Genomic DNA, 25815 nt, shown 5'->3' with positions numbered 1-25815 from the left:
CCATGGCCAAGTACAGATGCCACAGAGAATCTTGGCAACACAGGGCATGGATGCCAGCATGAAGACTTCTTTTGCTCTGTCTCTGGACCCAGGATGTTTCATTCGTTTGGTTAACATTTTTTTGTGTGTGGACCCAGGATGTTTCATTCATTTGGTTAACAATTTTTTGTGTGTGTGTGTGTGTGTTAAAATTTGGAAAAGTAGACAATTTCAATCTCAACAAGTTAAGACAGTATTCCTCTACCCTAGCTTTCCCTCCTCTGTATCAGGTAGTTTTGAAGTGATTCCAAGAATTTATGAGACTCATCTAAGAGAAAATGGAATCAGGGTATTTAACTTGCATTGAATGGCACATGTTTGTATAGTTTTCAGCCACTGTTGGGTAAAGTTAAACTATCAACCATCTGATATAGGAATGGCTTCCCCAAATACTTCTCTTGCTCACTGTGCTGATTCACCTGGCATTATAACACGAAGGTATAGGGCCAGAAGTCATATCATTATATGAATGTGGCTTTTGGTGGCCACCACCACATATTTGTGGGTATTGGAGGAGAAACAAAATGTGAAAGATACAGAGTCTTGAAGCATAGTCTGTGGAAAATCCTTCCAATGATCAGATCTATAATACTGCAAACAGACAACCGGGTTATCATTGATGTCATACCAAAAGGAAAGCCATCCCTTGCTGGGTATAACCTGATAATGTTGCAAATGTACTTATCGATGCACCAAATTAAACTAAATGAGGAAAACAGGGAAGGTGAATTCTGAGAGCTGTAGACAGCATAGGTAAAGTGATATCAAGAAGGCTTTATCACATTCTATGTTAGCGTTCAATTGGAGATATGAGTGTCACACAGAAATGGAAACAAAGGAAGTTTAATATAAAGAAGTATTAACTATAACAGTATTAACTATAACCTACTAAGGAGTAAAGAAAACATAAGGAAAGGAAGAGTAATAGCAGACGTGGGGAGCAGCCCCCCATCTAGGGCTGAGGTGGAGCGTCCAAGGAAGAAACACATTTGGAAGACCCTACCCTCCTCTCCCCTGCCCATGAGATTCAGACTTCACTGGAGACTCCGCAGCCATGACCCACTGGATGGTGGAGACCTTGCAGTAGTGCTGTGAAGACTCTGTCCTCTGGTGTAGGGAAGCCATCCCTGAGAAGACGCCATGCTGAAGAATTCGTTGAGAAGCCATCTGCCGGGATATTGCCCTCTAGGGTGCCAGCATAAGCTGCCCATAGGGTGTCCTGTGCTGCATCTTGCTGTAGGAGACAAAAGAGAAGAACATAACCAGGTACCAGAAGAAAAGCCCTTTCTTCCTTCATTGTCCTTGCATTGTCCTTCCATTGTCTTTCATTGTCCCTCCATTGACCAAGCTTAACATCAAGCCAACTGGCAAGGGAAAACTCTTCTAGTATCACTAACAGGCGATGAAGGGTGGGTTTGGAACTGAGAAGCAATAAGCTGATGACAGAACACACCCCTAAACAATGATCATTGCCAGTAGGCAACAAATCAGGTAGATACTGCAAACTGAAAAATAAGGGGGAAACTGAAAAAATAAGGGGAAACTGAAAAATAAGGAAAATCGCTCCTCTTGTATGTCTCTTCTACTCTCCATACTCTACTATAACACTGCATTGCTTCTCACACTTTTGGTTATCAAATGTATGCTTTTATCCCCCCATACCCAGCAATTCTGTGACACTTGTTAGGTGTCCTACAACTTAACTCAATTTTGACACTGTTGGCTTGGAGATACCATGAGATCCCACAAGTTAAGGGCTCAGTCCCACAAGACTGCCTCCCTCCAACTTCAAATGCCAACCCCATGTCCTGATTGTCACCTGCGCTTCTGACCACCTGGCTATGAATTGGAAATTCCCACAACTTCTTCTTGGGTTTGATTAATTTGCTAGGACAGTTCACAGAACTCAGAGCAGCAGTTTACTTACTGGATTCCTAGTTTGTTATGAAAAGATTTAACCCAGGAACAACTAGATGGAAGAGATGCAGAGGGCAAGATATGTGGGGAAGGCACAGAACTTCCGTGTCCTCCACAAGTGTGCTCCTCCCCCAGCACCTCCACGTGTACACCAGCCTCAAAGCTCTCCAAAAGCTGTCCTTTGGGATTTAAAAACAATTTTTTTAATGTTTATTTATTTCTGAGACAGAGAGACAGAGCATGAGTGGGGGAGGGGCAGAGAGAGAGGGAGACACAGAATCCAAAGCAGGCTCCAGGCTCTGAGCTGTCGGCACAGAGCCTGACATGGGGCTCGAACTCACAAACCGTGAGATCATGACCTGAGCTGAAGTCAGTCGCTCAACCGACTGAGCCACCCAGGCCCTGTCCTTTGGGATTTTTTTGGCAGCTTCATTACATAGACATAATTGATTAAATTATTGGCCTTTGGTGACTGATTCAACCTCCAGCCCCTCTCCCCTCCCTGGAGGAGGTGGGGGTGTGGAAACTTCCAACCGTTTAATCACAGGATTGGTCCTCTTCACAACCCAGGTCTTCGTCCTGTGGGCTTCCCAAAACTTGTTTCATTAACATAAACTCAGCTATGCTTGAAAGGGGCTTATTATGAATAATAAAACAAATTCATTTTACCTTTATCACTCAGGAGCTATTTCAGAATTAGGGAAGAAAATTAAATATTATAACAAAAGTTCCTTTGGCCCTTATATAGGTAACGGCAAGGGTTCTAGGAGTTATGAGCCAGGAACCATGAACAAAGACCTAATATCTATTTCTTACTATAAGTCACAATATAATAAGCGTATGTTGGGAGGAAAGTGCCCTAAGGGTCAGGGTGGGATTGGGAGATTGGGAAATGGAGTAGCAGGTGGCCAGTGAAGAACCCTGTTATTGTTGCATGTAAGGAACACCAGCTTTCTGTTGTGAGAAATGACAAAACTAGGCAGAGATGAGAGAAGAGTTTTACTAGAAACTTCAGTGGATTGAGATCTGGCCACACAACCTGCCTTGTTGCTATCAGTCTGTTCACTGTAGGTATCAGTACACAGAGAGCAGAGCTGTTGACCTGAAGAAGAAAACAGCCAATCATTTTACCGGCGAAATGGCTTTATTTGGGAATAGAAGAGGAATTGCAATTTGTGACAAGTAAGCTATAGCAAAAGCTGTAGGCAGATCCAGAGAACAAAGGAGAGGATTGCTCTTATATAGAGGAAGGGGGGAGTTGGGAAGGGGTGTTATAAACAAAAGTCCATTGGAGTAAACTGGAAGTTTGAAGTGTAGTGGTTTTTCATTGGCTGAGTTCCGACAGTCTGTCAGTGGCTTGGCTCCTTGCAAGGCAAGGAGAAAAGCTGCCTTCCTCCTGCTGGGTAATCAAGTAGGCTTCTTCCTGGTGGGAATGAAGGGTATGCCTTTTCTTGTTGAGGCTGCAAAGGGCTGTGAGTGGTATCATGTAAGAGTTCCCCCTTCTGGCTTCCCAATTCCATTTTATTTTTATTTTTATTTTCAAAAAATTTTTAAATGCTTATTTATTTTTGAGAGAGAGAGAGAGAGAGAGAGAGAGAGAGAGAGAGAGAGAGAGAGAGACAGAGTGCAATCAGGGGAGGGCAGAGAGAGAGAGGGAGACCCAGAATCTGAAGCAGGCTCAGAGCCTGATGTGGGGCTCGAACTCATGAGCTGTGAGATCATGACCTGAACTGAAGTCAGATGCTTAGACTGCACCACTCAGGAGCCCCTTCCCATCTCCATTTTAAATGAGGTTTCCTTTATTTAGTTTCATAGAACTGAACTGAATTCATTGATTACTGTTAGGTGAACAACTCCAAGTAGAACAGAGCTTGTCTTGCTCATAGATAAGTAAGGAGAGTAAAACAACATGCATTTTATAATGTGTTACAAAACAAGAGAAAATTATGTATAAAGGGATAAAAATCGACGTGGCCTCAAATATGTTTCATGAAACAACAAATATGAAGAGACAGTAGTGTTACAACCAATATGATAAGATAAAAATGCAAACAAGTTTAAGAATGAAAATAAGGAGATAACGTTGTTTTCTCAGATGATCTGATGGCTAAAATATAGAATAGAATATACAGAAACTTAGAACAATTAAGAGGTTAGCAAGGATGCCAATCATAAGATCAAAAGATAAAATTTGATCATATTTCTACATTTCAGAAATAGTAAATTAGAAAATGTAATTTAAAAGGAAAAAATATAACTTTTGTAACATAAAAAACTATTATTTACTTAGATTATCTACCAAAAAGGATATATATGTAATTTCTGAAGAGAATTATAATACTGTACTTTGTTGAAGAAAGTAAAAGGAAATTTGTACAAATAGAGGGATATACCATGTATACCGATGACAAAGTTTGCTGTAAATACTTGTTATTCGTTAAAAAAGAAAGTTAGCCTAGAATGGTGTAGAATGGCGTCTAGACACAAAAAAACTATGATCATACATATAAGGCAGAGTCTAATGAGACTTTTAGTGTTTCACTCTTAAATGTGTAAGAAAAGCTAAGGATTACCATGTATATAGGAAAGTTTCCAATATATAAGAAAGATATCAAAACATACAGAAACAACAGGGAGGAGTTAAGATAGCAAAGTAGTCAGTGAACCCTGGTCCCTCGAACACAGCTAGATCAACATCAAATCATTTAGAACACCTAGGAAATCAATTTGAGGATTAAGAGAACAATCTGCCTAATCAGAGGGAGAGAATGTGGCAGGTAGGAGGGGTGGAGACATGAATTGTGGGAGAGAAAAGCCATGGTGCTGTGGAGGGGAGGGAGCCCTTTTTGTGGAGAGAAGACAGAGAAAGAGAGAGGGGGAGAGAGAGCAGAGTGTCAGTTTCACACAAGAAGAACACTCCCCCAAAACCATTGACTGGGGAATGGAGAGGAATGGATTATTGCAAGTTTTTGCATACAGTGGAGCTCAAATTCTGAGGTTTTAGAGGCCTGCGCCGTTTGCTGACAGTGTGGTGTGGGGATCCCCTGGGTCGCACTGGGAGAGAACTTTCCTCTGTCTGGAGTAGGTTTGGAAGAGGGTATATTGCCTCTTCAAGGACAAAAGACCCGGCGGGAGCCACTGAGTGGCCGTCAACAGCAGGGGACAGAGGCATGCGCAGAGGGCAGATAACCTTGTGGCAGCCTTTCACTGAGCTTCACCACAAACCCTAGGCACCTGTGTGGCCCTGCAACTGCTTTTCTGGACAGAATGGCACCAGGCAAAGTGCTGTGAGTCTGTCCTCCAGAGGTGGGGAGCAGGTCGGTGCTTTGCCTGGTCCTGGAAGATCTGGAGTTTTGAATCCGCCTGGGACACAGGAGGGGAGCTTGTTTGCTTTTCTGTGAGGACTTGCTGAACAGCTACTGGTGCAAACTACCCTCCCCAGGGGTGTTGCCATCTTCCCCCATCCCTACCCCCCCATCGCACCTACCAGCATGGTCTGACTTCACAGAGCAACACAATTCCCCCCCAGGGAGGCAGGAGCCGCTTACCAAACCCTGCCCCCCTGTGCTCTGCAGGGGCATCTTTACTAGGGCAGGTCTGACTGTGAGCCAGCAGAGGAGGCCTCTCTCCCAGGGACGAGCACAGGCCCCCCAACATGCACCCAACGCTACTGATCATGCACTGCTTCAGAGGGCTTCAGTTCCAGTAGACCTTTGGAATCGGGCTTACAGTTCTTTGTTTGTTTCCTTTTCTTGGTTTTTTTGGATCAGGCTTCCATTTCTTTCTTTCTCTCCCCTCCCCCCCTTTCTTTTTCTTTGGAATCGGGCTTATAGTTCTTTTCTTTCTTTGTTGGTTTCCTTTTCTTGGTTTTTGGATCAGGCTTCCTTTTCTGTTTTTTTTTCCCTTTCTTTTTCTTTGGAATCAGGCTTATAGCTTTTTGTTTGTCTGTTTCTTTGTTCCTTTTCCTTTTTCTCTTTTGGATCAGCCTCCCCCCCCCCCCCACTTTTTTAAAAAATAAGACTTATTTTAACAAACAAATCAAAGCATACCTAGTTAAAGGTCTAAACACTCCCTACTCCAAGTAAGGAGGAACTCTGCAGAGGACTGACCAGTAGGGAAGAGCAGCCCAGACACAACAGCCAGTGCACACAGCACATACCAGAAACACTTCCTGAAGCACCAGGTCTTGGACAGTATATGACCCATTCTAATATAGCATTACTCTCAGGAGCAAGAAGCATAAGAAGCTTTCATAACATGCAAAAGAGAGAAACCTAGACAAAATGACAAGACAGGGGAATTCTCCCCAAAAGAAAGATCAAGAAGAAATCACAGCTAGGATTTGTTCAAAACAGGTATAAGCAACATATCTGAACAAGAATTTATTTTTTATTTTATTATTTTTAAGTATAACTTATTGTCCAGTTAGCTAACATAGAGTGTATACAGTATGCTCTTGTCTTTGGGAGTAAATTCCCATGATTCATTGCTTACATACAACCCCACTGCTCATCCCGACAGATGCCCTCCTCAATGCCCATCACCCATTCTCCCCTCTGCCTTGCCGTTCCATCAACCCTAAGTTTGTTCTCTGAATTTAAGAGTTGCTTATGGTTTCTCCCTCTCTGTTTGAAACTATTTTTTCCCCTTCCCTTCCCCCATGGTCTTCTGTTAAGTTTCTCTGACTGACTTATTTCACTGAGCATAATACCCTCCAGTTCCATCCACATTTATCTGAACAAGAATTTAGAAAACAGTCATAAGAATACTAGCTGGACTTGAAAAAAGCATAGAAGACACCAGAGAAACCCTTGCTGCAGAGATGAGACCTAATAAAAAATGCTATAACTGAGATGCAAAACCAACTGGTTGTAATCACAATGAAGAAGGAAGAAACAGAGAAATGAACAGGTGATATAGAAGGTGAAATTATGGAAAATAATGAAACTGAAAAGAATAGGTAAAGAAAACCATTAGATCATAAATATAGACTTAGGGAATTCAGAGATTCCATAAAGCAGAATAATATCCATATCATAGGAGTCCCAGAAGAAGAAAAACAGGGAAAAGGGGAAGAAGGTTTATTTGAACAAATTATAGCTGAGAACTTCCCTAATATGGGGAAGGAAACAGGCATTCAAGTCCAGGAGTCACAGAGATCGCTTAAAGTCAACAAGCAAGTCAACACCAAGACATATCATAGTGATACTTGCAAAATACAAAGATAAAGGGAGAATCCTGAGACCACCTATGTACAAAAGGTCCTTAACCTATGAGGGTAGATGAAGAAGGTTAGTAACAGACCTATGCACAGAAATCTGGCAGGCCAGAAGGGAGTGGCATGATATATTCAACATGCTAAATGGGAAAAAAAATGCAGCCAAGAATACTCTGTCTAGTAAGGCTGTAATTCATAACAGAAGGAGAGATAAAGAGTTTCCAAGGTAAGCAAAAACTAAAGGAGTTTGTGAACACTAAATCGGCTCTGCAAGAAATATTAAAGAGGATACTCTGAGCAGGAAAGAGAGACCAAAAGCAACAAAGACTGGGAAGGAACAGAGACAGCACACAGGAACAGCAATTTTACAGGTAATTCAATGACACTAAATTTATATCTATCAATAATTACTCTGAATGTAAATGGACTAAATGTTCCAATCAAAAGACATAGGGTATCAGAATGGATAAAACAAAACAAAACAAGGCCCATTTGTGTGCTGCTTGCAAGATACTCATTTTAGGCCCAAAGACACCTCCAAATTGGAAGTGAGTGGGTGGAGAACCATTTATCATACTAAGGGACATCAAAAGAAAATAGCCATACTTATGTCAGACAAACTGTATTTTATTTTATTTTTTATTTTTTATTAAAAAATTTTTTTTTCAACGTTTATTTATTTTTGGGACAGAGAGAGACAGAGCATGAACGGGGGAGGGGCAGAGAGAGAGGGAGGCACAGAATCGGAAACAGGCTCCAGGCTCTGAGCCATCAGCCCAGAGCCCGACGCGGGGCTCGAACTCATGGACCGCGAGATCGTGACCTGGCTGAAGTTGGACGCTTAACCGACTGCGCCACCCAGGCGCCCCGGACAAACTATATTTTAAACCAAAGACTGTAATAAGAGACCAATAAGAGCACTCTATCATAATAAAGGTATCTATCCAATAAGAAGATTTAACACTTGTAAATATTTATGCCCCCAACTTGGAGAAAGCCAAATATATAAATCAATTAATAAGAAACTTAATGAAAGTCATTGATAATAATATAGGAATAGTGGGGGACTTTAACACCCCACTTATAGCAACAGACAGATCATTGAAGCGGAAGATCAACAAGGAAACAATGGCTTTGAATGACACACTGGACCAGATGAACTTAGCAGACATAATCAGAACCTTTCATCCTACAGCAGTGGAATACACATTCTTTTCAAGTGTATTGAAATATGGAACATTCACCAAAAGAGATCACAGACTGGGTCACAAATCAGGCCTCAACCAGTACAAAAAATTGAGGTCATACTATTTTCATATTTGTGTATTTTCAGACCACGACACTATGAAACTTGAAGGCACCCACAAGAAGAAAAAAAAAAACTGGAAAGACCTCAAATACATGGAGGTTAAAGAACATGGGTTAGTCAGGAAATTAAAAAAGAAATTTAAAAAAATACATGAAAACAAATGAAAATGAAAACATGGCAGTGTGAAACAGTGGAATGCAGCCAAGGCGGTCCTACGAGGGAAGTATATAGCAATATAGGCCTTAATCAAAAAAGAAGAAAAGTCTCAAATACACAACCTAACCTTCTACCTAAAGGAGTTGGGAAAAGAACAGCAAATAAAGCCTAAAACCAGCAGAAGAAGGGAAGTAATAAAGAAAGAACAGAGCAGAAATAAATGGTATAGAAAAAAAATCAGTAGGTCAATGAAATGAGGAGCTGGTTCTTTGAAAGAATTAACAAAATTGATAACCACCCCTAGCCAGACTTATCAAAAAGAAAAGAGAAAGGACCCAAATAAATAAAATCATGAATGAAAGAGGAGAGATCACAACCAACATCATAGAAATACAAACAATTGTAAGAGAATACTATGAAAAATTATATGCTAACAAAGTAGGTTATCTGGAAGAAATGGATAAATTCCTAGAAACATATAAATTATCAAAACTGAAACAGGAAGAAATAGAAAATTCGAACAGACTCATAATCAGCAAAGAAATTGAATCAGTAATCTCCTAACAAGGAAGGGTCCAGGGCTGGATGGCTTCCCAGGGGGAATTCTACCAAACATTTAAAGAAGAAATAATAACTATTCTTTTGAAACTGTTCCAAAAAATAGAAATTGAAGGAAAACTTCCAAACTCATTCTATAAGGCCAGTATTACCTTGGTTCAAAAACCAAAGACCCCACTAAAAAAGAGAATTACAGGCCAATATCCCCAATGAGCATGGATGCAAAAACTGTCAACAAGATACTAGCAAATTGAATCCAAAAGTACATTGAAAGAATTATTCACCATGATCAAATGGGATTTATTCCTGTGCTGCAGGGGTGGTTCAATATCTGCAAATCAATCAATGTGATACACCACATTAATAAAAGAAAGGATAAGAGCCATATGATCCTCTCAATAGATACAGAAAAAAACATTTGATAAAATCAGCATCCTTTCTTGATAAAAACCCTCAAGAAAGTAGGGATAAAAGGAACATATCTCAACATCTTAAAGGCCATATACAAAAGACTCACAACTAATGCCATCCTCAATGGGGAAAAACTGAGAGCTTTCCCCCTAAGGTCAGGAAGAAGATAGGGATGTCCACCCTCACACTGTTGTTCAACTATGTTGTTCCACATAGTACTGGAAGTCCTAGCTTCAGCAATCAGACAACAAAAAGAAACAAAAGGCATCCAAATCGGCAAGGAAGAAGTCAAACTTTTACTCTTCACAGATGAAATAATACTCTATGTAGAAAAGACTACAAAAGACTCCACCAAAAAATTGTTAGAACTGATACATGAATTTGGCAAAGTTGCAAAATATAAAATCGACATACAGAAATCTTTTTCATTTCCACACACCAATAATGAAGAAACAGAAAGAGAAATCAAGGAATCAATCCTATTTGCAATTGCACCAAAAAGCAGAAGATACCAAAGAATAAACCTAATTAAAGAGGTAAAAGATATGTACTTCGAAAACTATAGAACACTTACGAAAGAAATTGAAGAAGACACACACAAAAAATGGAAAAACAGTCCATGCTTATGGATTGGAAGAACAAATATTGTTAAAATGTCAATACTACCAAAAGCAATCGATACATTCAGTGCAATCCCTATCAAAATAACACCAGCATTTTTCGCAGAACTAGAACAAACAATTCTAAAACTTGTATGGAACCAGAAAAGACCCTGAGTAGCCAAATTAATGTCAAAAAAGAAAACCAAAGCTGAAGGTGTCACAACTCTGGACTTTAAGCTGTATTATAAAGCTATAATCATCAACGCAGTATGGTACTGGCACAGAAACAGACACATAGATCAATGGAACAGAATAGAGAACCCAGATATGGACCCACAAGTATATTGTCAATTAATCTTTGACAAAGTAGGAAAGAATATCCAATGGAAAAAAGACAGTCTCTTCAATACATGGTGTTGGGAAAATTAAACACTGACATACAGAAGAATGAAACTGGACCACTTTGTTACACCATACATTAAAATAAATTCAAAATGGATGAAAGACCTAAATGTGAGACAGGAGGCCATCAAAATTCTAGAGGAGAACACAGTCAGCAACCTGTTTAACCTTGGTTGTACCAACTTCTTATGAGACATGTCTCCAGGGGCAAGTAAACAAAAGCAAACATGAACTATTGGGACTTCATCAGGACAAAAACCTTCTTCACAGTGAAGAAAATAATTAACAAAGTAAAGGCAGCCTATGGAATGGGAGAGGATATTTGCAAATGGCATACTGGATAAAGGGCATATTAGATACAATCTATAAAGAACTTACCAAATTCAACATCCCCAAAATAAATAATCCAGTTAAGAAATGGGCAGAAGACATGAATAGACATGTCTCCAAAGAAGACATACACATGGCTAACAGATACATGAAAAAATGTTCAACATCACTCATCATCAAGGAAATACAAATCAAAACTATACCTATCAGAATGGCTAAAATTAACAACTCAGGAAACAACATATGTTGGCGAGAACGTGGAGAAAGGAGAACTCTCTGACACTGCTGGTGGGAATGCAAACTGGTGCAGCCACTCTGGAAAGCAGTATGGAGGTTCCTCAAAAAGCAAAAATAGAACTACAACTCAGCAATTGCACTTCTAGGTATTTATCCAACGGGTACAGAAATACTGATTCAAAGGGGCACACTCACCCCAATATTTATAGCAGCGCTATCAACAATGGCCAGATTATAGAAAGAGCCCAAATGTGATTGACTGATGAATGGATAAAGAAGATGTGGTATATACATACAATGGAATATTGCTCAGCCATAAAAAAGAATGAAATCTTGCCATTGGCATCAACGTGGGTGGAAGTAGAAGGTATTATGCTAAACAAAATAAGTCAATCAGAGGAAGATAAATATCATATGATTTCACTCATACATGGGATTTAAGAAACAAAACAGATGAACATTTGGGAAGGGAAGGAAAACAAAATAAGATGAAAACAGAGAGGGAGGCAAACCAGAAGAGACTCTTAAATACAAAGAGCAAACTGAGGGTTGATGGAGTGGAAGTAGGTAGGGAGATGGGCTAAATGGATGATGGACATTAAGGAGGGCACTTGTTATGATGAGCACTGGGTGTTGTATGTAAAGGATGAATCACTAAATTCTACTCCTGAAACCAATACTACACTATATGTTAACTAACTTGATTATAAATAAATCTTGGAAGGTAAAAATTAAAAAAAAAACCATACAGAAACAGATACTGATAATATAGAAAACAAATGAAAATTTCAAAGAAATTACAACTTATGTTTTTAAAAGATAAGAGAAATTATGGAGCCCATGGAAAAAAGAAGAGAATGATACAAAAAAATTAATCAGAAAAATAGTTACTGAAAAATAAAGATATGATCAATGAAATTAAGAATTCAATAATGAGTTTGAAAGTAAAAGATAAAGAAATCTTCCACTAAGTAGAAAATCATAAAAAGTGACAATAAGACAGGAAAGATAAGAAAATTAGAGAATTAACTCCAAATGTATAGCATCTAAGAGTAGAGATTTCATTGAGAGAACATAGATAACACATGGGGGAGGAAATTATCAAAGGCAAATAAAAGCAATTATCCAAAAGAGAGGGATGTGAAAAAGTTTGCTGAATATTCAGCACACATAATTAGAAATATCATATCAAGACCTTTAATCATGATATTTTAGAATACCAAAATGTCCTAAAAGCTACCGCAATGAAAAAGAATGAAATATGACCTTTTGTAGCAACGTGGATGGAACTGGAGAATGTTATGCTAAGTGAAATAAGTCATAAAGAGAAAGAGAGATACCATATGTTTTCACTCTTATGTGGGTCCTAAGAAACTTAACAGAAGACCATGGGGGAGGGGAAGGAAAAAAAAAAGTTAGGGAGGGAGCCAAACTATAAGAGACTCTTAAAAACTGAGAATAAACTGAGGGTTGATGGGGGGGGTGGGTGATGGGCATTGAGGAGGGCACCTGTTGGGATGAGCACTGGGGTTTGTATGAAAACCAATTTGACAATAAATTTCACATTAAAAAAAAAGCAAACAGGTCAGGTATAAAGGATCTGAGTGACTCAAAATAAATAGTGAATTCTACACCTAGCCATACTATCAGTCAATATAAGTGCAGAATAAGATATTATCAGACACATTAAGTCTTTAAAAATTTATCTCCCATGCAGCACTTCTTCAGAACCTATTGAAGAATGCATTGCTATCAAAACAAATACATAAACCAAGAATGAGGAAGACCTAAGATCCAACAAACAGGATACAGCATAGAGGAAGGTAAAGAGGAATCCCAGGATGACAACTTTGTTGAAGGCTTAGAATCCAGTCCAAATGAGAGCCAGAAGGTAAGAGAGTTCCAAGGGGAATGGAGGTATTTCTAGTTCAAAAATGGAACCAAAAACATCAGTATGGCAGTGTAGAAAATTATATTGAGCAGTGTTTTTATAAGATTGTGGCGGATGTAGAAGGCATCCATAGATTTAAAGACATCAAAGCAAATGAAATAAAAGAGAGGTATTATGTAATTCCAGGAAGAACCAGAAGAAGCACTAGAAAAGGAATTAAGTCATAATATACTCAAGAGTAAAAAATATCTACGTAGTTATATTAAGAATATTATACCATAAAACTTGTAACAATACTAGGAAAATGGGAAGAGGGGAAGAGGAAACCTAAGAGATTTTCATCTAACAGAATAATTAGTAGGAAGTCTAACATAGTTGACAATATGCATTAGATGTCTATTATTTCGCGATGTGGAGAAAATCCCAAAATAAATAGCAAAAGTAATAAAAAATGATTATTTTAGGGTAGTGGGAGTGGGGATGGGGATGTGGGAGAATTTATTGTCTATGCTGTATACTGCACATATTGTAGTGTTTCCAAATAGGATCATTATTGGTATTTTGGGTGCTAGTGTTTTTTTCTGTGGGGCATCCTATGCATTGTGGAACATTTGGCAAACCCAATCTTTGAGTATATAATGCCAGTAGCCCCTCCTGGTATTTGTGACAAATCTAAATACTCCTACACTCTTCCTAAAGCCCTCTGAAGGAAAATGGCACTTGGCAGCTGAGAACTATTGTATTTCTTTGATAAAGAGAAAAACTAATTGTAGAAATAAATAGAACATGTAGGATGTAGAGAAAGGTATACTCAGAAGAAAATCCATAGTGCTAAAATAATTTCATTATAAAGAAATATATAAGTGGAAACAAATTAAACATTCACTTCAAGAAACTTGAAAAGAAACAGAAAAAAAAAAAACAAGAAAATTAGGAAAAATAGGTAAGATTTAAACAAATGCATGAACTAATAGAAAAAAAATAGACTTGATACATATAAGATCTGGCTCTTTGGAAAGATCAAAAGACTTAAGAAACCTCTGGCAATGTTAATCAAGAAAAAAAAACCTCAGGAAATTACAAATATATTGTATGGAAAATAAGTGGTATAACTACAGATTAAGAGGATATTTTTAAAAAATGGGAATATAGTACCATATCATACAAACATATTTGAAAATTTTAATGAAACATGATTTTCCTAGCACAATAACATAGAAATAAGGTACTCAAAATTTACCTTCAAAAAACCAAACACACACATTTAGAAAAATATACTCAAAGCTTGTATTACATAAAAGTTCTAGAAATTCTAGGAACCTTCAAAGAATGAATATTTCTACATCACTGGAACTATTTTATAAAAAGAATTGAAAATTTTCCATATAACAATAATATGAAAATGGAGGGTATGAGCATACACATGCAGATCCTGCGGGCCAATTTAATTTTATTTGCAAATACAGAGTCAAATTCTAAGTAAAATATTAGCAAATTTTATTCAACAGTATAAAAAAGCCCTAATAAATTACACATTTTATAATGACCAACCCATATAGGAATGTTTCATCAAGAAATCCAAAGGATAGGGGCGCCTGGGTGGCGCAGTCGGTTAAGCGTCCAACTTCAGCCAGGTCACGATCTCGCGGTCCGTGAGTTCGAGCCCCGCATCCGGCTCTGGGCTGATGGCTCGGAGCCTGGAGCCTGTTTCCGATTCTGTGTCTCCCTCTCACTCTGCCCCTCCCCCGTTCATGTTCTGTCTCTCTCTGTCCCAAAAAAAAAAAAAAAAAAAAAGAAATCCAAAGGATAATAATTATTTGTTAATCCCAATAAATAGTAGTAAATGCATTTTATGAATCACAATGTACATTATTGATGTGTTGTTTTAGAACACTAGGAGTAGAAGGACACTTTCTTGACTTTTCTTTTTTTAAGTAGGCTCCACGCCCAACATGGAGCCCAATGTGGGGCTTGAACTCAAGGTCCTGAGATCAAGACCTGAGCTTAACTGAGACACCCTGGCACCCCAAATGAATATTATTATTTGGAATAGTTACATTTCCAGTGTTGTTGTTTTGGGCTAACATTTTGTTATTAATGCCCAGTTTTGCTGCACTGTGTTCTGAGAGGCCAGATCCCACTAAGCAGCATCATTATTCATCAGTGGGCTTTTCCATTAAAATCGAAATGCAGGTAGGGATGCAGGTAATTGTTATTATTGCACACTGTTCTGGACCTGGTACTCAAGGAGCTAAAAATTTAAAAAAAGAAGAAAAGTGAGGTGTAAAGACTTTTGTAAGTAAGCATAAAAATCATTGTTATTTGCAATAACATAACTGCCTACTTAAAAAAAATTATCTGGAAGTGAATGAGTTGAAATGGGTCTGGTTTCAAAATCCATATGCAAAAAACAATAGCTTTGCCCTCTGCCTAGAATAGTAAGTAGCTAATAAACAAAAATTTAAATATTTTTGTTACTTTAAAAAGTAACAAAAACGTGAAATAAACCTATCATGCCCTTGTTACATCTCTATATATTGGAACAAATGTGACAATCTGTGGAAAGAGTGTGTACTTAAAGCTCTTGGTTCTCTCTAAATTGCAATTCAGCTTAAACCAAATCAGTATAGGGGCACTTGCACAGCTAAGTCGGAAGAGTGTGTGACTCTTGATCTTGGGGTTGTAAATTCGAGCCCCACATTGGGGTAGAGATTACTAAAACAAATAAACTTGAAAAAAGAAAAAACCCCAGCATATTTCTAATGATATTTAAAAAAGAAATCATTATGAAACTTTTTTCTGAGAATTTATTAATTTTACATTTAATCTAAAAGAATAAAATTTTAAAGTTAAAAGATAATATGCAGTTTCCATAACTAAAACCTGATGGTTCTGATATCAGAGAAGATACACATATCAAAAGAATGAAACAAAATGTAAAAAAGACCCACAGGGGCATCTGGGAGGCTCAGTCAGTTAAGTTTCCAACTCTTGATTTTGGCTCAGGTTATGATCTCATGGTTCCTGGGATCGAGCCTGTGCTGGGCTCTGGGCTGACAGTGCAGAGCCTACTTGGGATTTTCTCTCCCTCTCCCTCTGCTTCTCCTCTGATAGTGTGCACACATGCACTCTCTCTCGCTCAAAATAAATAAATAGACATTAAAAAAACCCAAGTTTATAATTGAGTAACAAATTTAAAAACTAAAGTCAGTGGGGGAAAGGGATTATTATTCCACAGCATACCGTGATTTAGATTTTTAATTACGTATGTCTTAAAAAAATAACTTCCTATGGCTAAAACACCAAAAATTGAGCTAAAAGCATGTGACAAACCAATAAAAATCAGTTACAAAATGTGAAAGATTATTAAATCTTTAATATATGAATCGCTACAAAAAAGAAGTTGGGGAAAAAAACAAATGGAAACAAAACAAAATCACTACAGATGATACATAAATGGCTCATATAGCTTAGATTCTTGTGGTGGAAATAAAAATTAAATTAGCTCTATTGTAGGCAGTTTTAAACTATGCATTAAAATTCTTCAGGTTGTACATACTCTCCAATCTAGCAATTCTATTTCTAGGAATTTATCCTAATGAAATAATTGAATAAGTACGCAAAATGTATGTATGAAGACGTTGACCCAACTTGGTCCTGATAATTCTTTTTGTATATTTTAGGATTCAGTTTGCTAATATTTTATTAAAGATTTTTCATGTATGTTCATGAGCAATGGTGGCCTGTAGTTTTCCTTTCTTGTGATATCCATCTGGTTTTGGTATTGGGGTGATACTGGCATCATAGGTTGAGTTAGTAAGTGTTTTCTCTGCTTGTATTTATTGGAAGAAATTGTGGAGAATTGGTATCCGTTCTTACCTAAATATTTGATAGAATCCACCAGTGAAACTATCTGGGTATTGTGATTTCCTTTTTTGAAGGTTATTAATTATTGACTTAATTCCTTTAACAGATACATGAATAGCTACATATTAATAAATATATTCAGAATATCTATTTTTCCTTGTGTGAGTTTTGGTCATTTATACCTTTTAAGAATTTGGTCTATTTCATGTAACTTATCAAATTTGTGGGTATAGAGTTATTTTTCAGCATTACTTTCTTATCCTTTAAAAAATTTTTTTAATGTTTATTCATTTTTTGAGAAAGAGAGACAGAGGGTGAGTGGGGGAAGGGCAGGGAGAGAGGGAGACACAGAATCTGAAGCAGGCTCCAGGCTCTGAGCTGACAGCACATAGCCTGACACAGGGCTCGAACTCACAAACCGTGAGATCATGACCTGGGCCAAAGTCGGTCGCTCAACCAGTTGAGCCACCCAGGCTCCCCTTTCTTATCCTTTTAATATCCATGAGATCAGCAATAAGAATCTATTTTTCATATATTGGTAATTTATGTCCTCCTTCCCTCCTCCCCCCCATTATTTTAGTGATCTTTCAAAGAAACAGCTTTTGTTTTTATTGATTATCTGTATTATTTTTCTGTTTTCATTTCATTGATTTCTGCTCCAATTTTTATTATTTTCTTTTGATTCCTTTAGGCTTAAATTGTTCTTCTGTCTCTACTTTACTAAGGAAGAAATTTAGATTATTGATTTTAGATATTTTTCCTTTCTTAAATATGCATTTAATGATGCTACAAATTTCCTTCTAAGCACTGCTTGTGCTACTTCCACAAATTCTGGTAAGTTTTAGATTAAAATAATTTTTTATTTGTCTTGAGACGATCACTTTTACCCATGTGTTACTTAGAGATTACTTTACCCATGTGTTACTTAGAATGTTTAGAGATTTCAGCTTTAAGTTGTTAATTTCTAGCTTACTTCCATTGTAGTCTGAGAACATACTTTGTATAATGTCTGTCTTTCTTTCTTTCTTTCTTTCTTTCTTTCTTTCTTTCTTTCTTTCTTTCTTTTCTTCCTTCCTTTCTTTTCTCTTTCTTTCTTTCTTTCTTTCTTTCTTTCTTTCTTTCTTTCTCTTCCTTCCTTCCTTCCTTCCTTCCTTCCTTCCTTCCTTCCTTCCTTCCTTCCTTCCTCTTTCTTTCTTTCTTTCTTTCTTTCTTTCTTTCTTTCTTTCTCTTTCTTTCTTTCTTTCTTTCCCCTCCTTCCTTCCTTTCCCTTTCTTAATTTCTTTCTTTCTTTCTTTTCCTTCCTTCCTTCCTTCCTTCCTTCCTTTTTCTTTCTTTCTTTCTTTCTTTCTTTCTTTCATTCTTTCTTTCTTTCTTCTTTTCCTTCCTTCCTCTTTCTTTCTTTCTTTCTTTCTTTCTTTCTTTCTTTCTTTCCCCTCCTTCCTTCCTTTCCCTTTCTTTCTTTCTTTCTTTCTTTCTTTCTTTCTTCCTTCCTCTTTCTTTCTTTCTTTCTTTCTTTCTTTCTTTCTTTCTTTCTTCTTTTTTTTTAAATCTGATAATACATGCTTTATGGCCCAGTCTGTGGTCTGTCTTGGTGAATGTTCCATGCACACTTGAGAAGACTGTGTACTCAAGAATGGGTACATCCAATGTTTTTGGGTGGAGGATTTTGTAAATGTCAACTAGAACAATTTGATTAGCAGTGCTTTTCAGATCAACAAAATCTTTCCTGATTTTCTGCCTGTTTGATGTATCAATTACTGAGAAAATGTATGTTGAAGTGGGTTTATGTGTTTTCTCTTGCAGCTCCATCAGGTTTAGGCTTACCTGTGTTGATGCTCTGTTATTAGGTACATACAAATTAATGATGGCTATGCCTTCTTGAAGAATTATAGTCCTTTATTGCTATGTAATGTCCCTTTTTATTCCTGATAATTTTCTTTGTTCTGAAGTCCACTGTGTCTTAAATTAATATAGCCACTTTAGGTTAGATTATTGTTAGCATGGCATATCTTTCTCTGTCCCTTTGCTTTAATCTGAGTTTTTGTATCTAAAATGAGTTTCTTGTAGACAACATATAGCTCATTTGTTTTCATTCACTTTGACAATTCCTTTCTTTTAATTCGTGTATTCAGACCATTCACATTTAAAGTTATTATTGATATGGCTGGATTAATATCTGCTATATTTATTACTGTTTCCTATTTGTTGTACTTTTTCTTTGTTGCTTCATTCACCATCTTTTTGTGCTTTCTCTGTTTAGATGGGACCTTTTTCAAGGTCCATTTTATCTCCTTTCTTAGCATATAATTTAGGCTTCTTTTTAGAAACATTTTGTGCTTGCCATAGAGCTCAAAATATGCATTTTAATCTAAGCTAAATTCTTCTGCAAATCATACTGTACCACTTCAGGTGAAGTGCATGTACCTCATAACAGAATATTCCCAGTTCCTCCCTCCAATCTCTTATGAAGTTCATTTTACTTGTCCATATGTCATAATCATCTGATATATTGTTACTATTCTTACTTTAAACAACAAATTGTCTTTTAAATCAATTAAAAATAAAAATAAAATATTTTATTTTACCTTAATGTATTCCTAATAGATCTGAATTTCTGACCTATCTTATTTTCCTTCTCTCTAAAGAACTTCTTTTAATATTTCTTGCAGGGCACATCTGATGAATTCTCTGTTCCTGTTTATCTGAGAAACTGTATCTCTTTCACTTTTTAGGGATAATTTTGCTGCATGCAGAATTCTAGAGAATTCTAGAGAAGTCTGCTGTAATTCTTCTTCTTCTATAAGTAAGGTGTTCCCATCCCCCAGCTTCTTTTAGTAGTTTGTCTTTGATTTTCTGCAGTTTGAAAATGAAATGCCTCTGTATTTTGACATTTATCCTGTTGGGTGTCTCTGACTTTCTTTAATTTGTGATTTGGTATCTGTCATTAATTTTGGAAAATTCTCAGACATTGCTACTTTCAATATTTATTCCAGAATATTTCCATTCTATTTTTAATTGTTATATTCCAAATGTGTGCATTTTATGCCTTTGAATTTACCATAGTTCTTGTATATCCTATTTTCTTGTTAATTTTTTTCTTCTTTGCATTTCAGTTTGGAAGTTTCTATTCATACCGCTTCTGGCTCTCTGATTCTTTCCTTAGCTGTGTCCAGTCTACTAATGAGCCCATCAAAAACATTCTTTATTTCTGTTACAGTATTTTTAATTTCCTGCATTTCTTTTCGATGTTTAGAGTTTCCATCTCTGTGCTACATTGCCTATTTGTTTTGGCATGTTGTCTATTTTCTAGTAAGTTCTTTAACATATTAATCATAGTTATTTTAAATATTCTGATATTCCAACACCTGTGTGATATCCGAGTCTGCTTTTGATGCTTGTTTTGAATCTTTAGACTGTTTTCTTTATTGACTTTTAGTATGCCTGGTATTATTATTATTATTATTTATTTATTTTTTTTTTGAGGTTGACATAATGTGTTGGATAATAAGAATTGTGGTAGATGGCCACTGGTGTGAGTTTCTCTGTTGTTATCTGTTAGGAGACCAGATGTGTTTAATGTTTGTTGTAGGTGCCAGTGGCTTAAAGTTTCTTCAGTGTCCTTCTTGTGGTCACCCCTTTGTTTTCAGGATTCTCTGAGAACTCCTTCTAAAGTAGAGTCTGTTCCTTGCAGCTCTGCTGGCTATCATCCACTGTTCTTATATTGGAGTCCTGTTTTGACATAGTGTTTTGGTGTGAGTGAGAGGAAGTGTTTTATAATCTTAAAATTAAATCTCAGTCTTTTAGTGGGCCTGTGACCTTGGGCTGTGAATTTTACGAGCGTTCAGGGTTTTTTTCCCTCCACCTAGATGAAACAGAAGAGCGAGAGGGGGCTGGAATAAGATAAGTGCCCTTTTCCCAAAGGAATAAGGCTCTGATAAAGTCTTTTCCCCTTGTTATGGAGAACATTGTGGGCACATTTCAATATGACCACTCTCCCTTTCTTCTACCCTGGACACGAGGGAATCTCTCTCGGTTCTTGGTTCCAAGTGCGAACCTTGTGAGATTCCTGGCAGTAAAACCCACAGAAATCAGACTTTCCCTGAGACTGTGGCCCCCAGGAGTTTCTCATCCTCATTCTAATCCATGTGCAGACTCAAACAATTTGTCAGAATTGTCATTTTTGTGTACCTACAGTGCATGGCTCCTGCTGTGTCTGCTGTGGGTAAACAGATGTTGGCTGTGGTTTTCTGTATTCTCTGGTCTTTCCAGACTCAGCATTCTGGTTTGCCCTATGACCTCAATTCTCTGATGGAGGCCATTGATCTTTAATTTGTTTAGTGTTTTTTCTTATGTTAAGGACGGCAGTACAATTTCCAAGCTCTTTACATGTCAGAACTGAAACTGGATATTGGGCTTATTTTTCATAAGTTTTATTTTGCTTCTGTCTCGTTTCTTTCTTTTTGAAATTTGAATTGTACAGTGGCCATGCATTGCATGAGTAACTGAGATCTTAGTGGTCTTCTCATCCATTCAAACTGATCCTCTTTTGGCCTGACATCAATCAGTACCTGAAACTGAGACCCTTTGCTGGTTTTCACGTGAACCCCAATTGTACTTACCATTCATCATCATTCTTCTCTTTTTCTGAATTTTATAGTCCCTATCTGAGATTTATGGAGGCACTGGAAAGGATGACAGTCACATGCTGCACATCATACCCCAGACAAAGCCCCATTGAACACATCTCTTACAAAGTCCCTCTGTCCTGTTGCTGCTTTAGATATTCTACTTCACTTTAGATATTCTGCTTTAGATATTCCTCTGAAACCTGCATCATCCCCAGCAATTGTACTCAGCTTCCATTTCTAAAAAAAAAAGTTGGATTCATAAATAGAGTACCTATTATTTTATGGAGCTAAGCACATTGTTAATGGGAAGTGAGATAATGAAATGCTCTGTCTAGCTGCACCTTAGATTATACTTTCCTCATCAACGGCCATTTCCAGGTAGCTCTAATTCAACTACACTCTTTTACTGTGGTAGGCTGCTTTTATAACCCCCCTCCAGACTGCCTCCAAACTCTAGAAACTTGGGTTATTTCTACAGAACAGCACAGTATCCTGTATCCTGATGAACCTGACCCATCCATTTGTCATATACATTGTTCTTGAGTCTTTATCTGTTTCCCTCTGATACAAAGTTTAAGTTTATGGAGTACAAAACATAAGTCATAGACTATATTTTAGTCATCTTTTAATCTTTAACATCTTGCACTATTCCTGACATGTGGGAAGTGCTCAAAAATAGTTTGGTAAGTGAATGAATGACTTATTGGTGGTGATTTTTTTTTTTTATCAACAAAGTGGGAATCTTTGTATACATTTATGATACCAAAGGAAAAACAACTTAGAACAATGAATGCTAATTAATATGATTTTCACTAAACTTTCATACATTAAAATTTTCCTTAATACTTTGCCCAAATTTGAATCACTTTTGAATTAACTTGGGGATTACTAATGAAACTAGAATAAAGTTTCCTGAAGGGCTTTCTCAAAAATAACTCAATTATCCAAGTTAAGCATGTTCCACATGAAGAATTTTAATTCTGTTCTCTAAGGGTTTAATTCATGAATTGCATGATTTGTCCATTCTTATTACAAGAATAATCAATAGGCCTCTAATGTAAAATTAATTTATTTCCCTGCAGCCCTCATAGTTTTTATTAGCTTCTTTCCAATATTAAAGAATGTTAAACTGTGAGATTATATATTTTTTCCTAGAAGATAAACATGTCAATACTATACACAATGAGGTCTACAAATCCTGTATTTAGCAATGAAGACACATTATTAAGACATTGTAGTCATCTATGTAATTCATTATGGTTCATCAGAAAACTTATCCTGAGGTCTTTGGTGTTCATTGTCAGCAATGGATAAGCATGCTTTTCTTACATTTTGCAGCTGAGTGAATGACAGCTAAATATGGAAGTGGTTTTCCAAACAGACTACTCTCTGATTTGTGCATACATAACGTATATTTAATTCAGAGGTTTTATTTATGAGATTTCACCAATATAAAATTTTCATTTCCAAACTTTTGATAAACTGAATTGTAGGGAATAGGATGGATTTGTTTAAGAAAATGGCATACTCTTCAAAGTTCTGGATATTTTGTTATGTTTTATACCTCATTCCTTTAACCCAAATTCTTGTGTTGTTGTTGTTTTTTTTCTCCTCTTGGGGATGATATAAGACTTGGGTAAAGTGAGAATTATGCTCAGTAATGACAATTAGAATGTATGAATTAGGTACTCAATTTTTGTGACACATTACACAGCATCGCAAATCATTTTTTGTCCCTAGCTTCACCTGTTTGAAAAAAAAAATGAGTCCCTTCTTTCCCAACTTGCCGTGCTGAGAGAATTCTTATCTACAGAAGTCAAGGAACAGCTGTTTACTAATGGATCACAGCAGGAGAATAAACGCAGCAGTCTGGGCAGAGGATATTTTTCACTCTTGCGCAACTTGTTTCTCAATATTTTGTCCTGTGTTGTGGATTATAAAGTGTGTATGTGAGAGTAAACATCAAGCAATCACTCTTCTTCTCCCTGCATGAGGAATAACACTTTGAGGCATATTAGTAATTCATATATTCTGAGCCATGTGCAATGCAGTTCTTTATTGAATAAAATGAGTACAAAATAGAAACATGGATCGTGTGTACTTTTCTCATTAATCATAAGAACAGCATAGTAAGATGAGAATATTTCTTTCAAATGGGACATCCCTTATTTGGCTGCTTCTATATTCCTTTATATTATGCTATTATCAATTACTGCATGCTTTCCATAATTACATGGCTATCATGAGTCTAGGTGAGGCATTATGAGAGTGAAGCAGAGAAATGATTGGAATAAGAACATTCGAAGAAGATAAGAATTGTCAAGGGTTTCAAATACTTGAAAGAGGTCATGTGTAAAAGGAAATAAAAAAAAAAAAAATCCAACCCAGTAACATTCACTGATTTGGCAATTAGGGGGCTCTTGGTAATGTTGCAGTCAGCTTGAGAACCATACTACATACAATAGATAAAGGTTAATTGTTGATTACTCTTTCTTTCTAAATAATTTTTTTTAATGTTTATTTTATTTTTGAGAGAGAGAGACAGAGCATGAATGGGGGAGGGGCAGACAGAGAGGGAGACACAGAATCCGAAGCAGGTTCCAGGCTCTGAGCTGTCAGCACAGAGCCTGACACGGGGCTCAAACTTACAAACTGCAAGATTGTGACAAGAGCTGAAGTCAGATGCTCAACCAGCTGAGCCACCCAGGCGCCCCATGATTACTCTTTTAAGAAGATTGGCATTATAGACCATCAGAGTTCATTTCGAGTTTTGTTTTAGATATAGTGGGAAGTATGCATTTCTTTGGGTTGGGGATGTATCTGGAATTATTTCTATTCTGTTAATGTCTAAAGTTTTTTTCTTTGAAAGCTGGGTTTGGTTGTGAAGGATACTTAGAAATTACCATTAAACAAACCGGAATGGGGAGCTCCTTTCTACTTGCTGGATGGGATGCTGCCCAATTCATGGATCTTTGAATAAAGCCAGTTACGTCTTCAAATTTAAAATAAATAAATGAATAGGAAAGATCTTAATGGGGGGCACATGATTCTCTCCCCGTTATACAAAGATCTAAATAAAGGACTGCCTCTTTGGTACATCTTGTGTATAACTTACCATGCCTCTTTATTTTCAAATGCAGTGATAATCACTGTTCTCTTCATTCATATTAACGCTGCTCAAAAAACAGATGCCTGGGCCGTCAACTCAATGACACAGAGCAGTGATAATTTGAAAGCATAAACAATTCTGAAGGGATATTTTGGTATTTGAGAGCACCCCGCCATTATACCAGCGTGCTGCTTGCTTCTTCCCTGAGTGCCAAAGTTTGGCTCAGAAAAATAGTAGAAGGAATAAGATCTCTATATTAATTTTTAAAAGACTTAAATTTTTTTTAAAAAGAAAGGACTGTGAAGATGATATAACAGGAAAACAGATTTAGTATCCCACATTAAGCCAGCAAAACGCTAGACAAAATATATAAAGCAATGATTTTTAAGACACTGCATCAAGCAATAAAAGATGCTAAGTGAGGAGAGACAAGTGACTTGAGCCCAGTGACTGCCCCAGCTTACTGCCTAGCAAGAGCTTCCGGGCTGTGCCCAGGGAGGGGGATCTAGCTTATCCCCTGAGCAGATTTCCTGAGTTGAGGAGAAGGAACTGAGGGTATGGGTTGACCAGAGTAGCTAGAGTTTGCAGGACAGAGTCCTGGAGAGGTGAAAACTAGACAGAGAAAAAAGGAGAGATTTGAAAGTTCCCAGCATTCACACAGGCCTGGGAATTGTACCTGTTCCTACCAACCAGTCTGGAAAAACTAATTAATGGAAAATGTTGTAAGTACATAGAAGGGCTTTACATCAGTAGTGAGGCACATTTAGCCTTAGGTTAAAGTGCACTCTGGTCCTGCTTAAATATTTTAAATACAAGACTCAAACAAAACAAAACAAAACAAAACAAAACAAAACAAAACAGTTTCCAAGGAACTTAAATGTATGCCAAAACAAAAGTAAAAAATGATCATATAGGGGCACCTGGGTGGCTCAGTCAGTTAAGCATTCAACTTTTCATTTTGGCTCAGGTCATGATCTTCCAGTTCATAGGATCAAGCCCTATGTCAGGCTCTGTGCTGACAGAGTGGAGCCTGCTTGGGATTCTCTCTCTCTCTCTCTCTCTCTCTCTCTCTCTCTCTCTTTTTCTCCCCTTCCCCTGCTAGCCCTCCCTCAAAATAAATATATAAACATTAAAAAAGACT

General features: G+C 37.1%; 1 long non-coding RNA gene across 1 annotated transcript in view; it reads right to left on the bottom strand.

Moving 5' to 3' along the window:
• Positions 1-866: 866 nt before the first annotated feature.
• LOC147581268 (uncharacterized) overlaps positions 867-25815 on the bottom strand; it is a 68340-nt gene continuing 43391 nt past the window's right edge. The window contains exon 2 of the long non-coding RNA XR_015251610.1: positions 867-1273. This is a non-coding gene — a long non-coding RNA (uncharacterized LOC147581268). The remainder of the gene's footprint in view (positions 1274-25815) is intronic.

The sequence above is a fragment of the Puma concolor genome, chromosome B2, assembly GCF_028749965.1.
Source record: "Puma concolor isolate L17-30 chromosome B2, mPumCon1.1.hap2, whole genome shotgun sequence".
NCBI lineage: Eukaryota > Metazoa > Chordata > Mammalia > Carnivora > Felidae > Puma > Puma concolor.
This window is presented reverse-complemented; position numbering and strand designations above follow the sequence as displayed.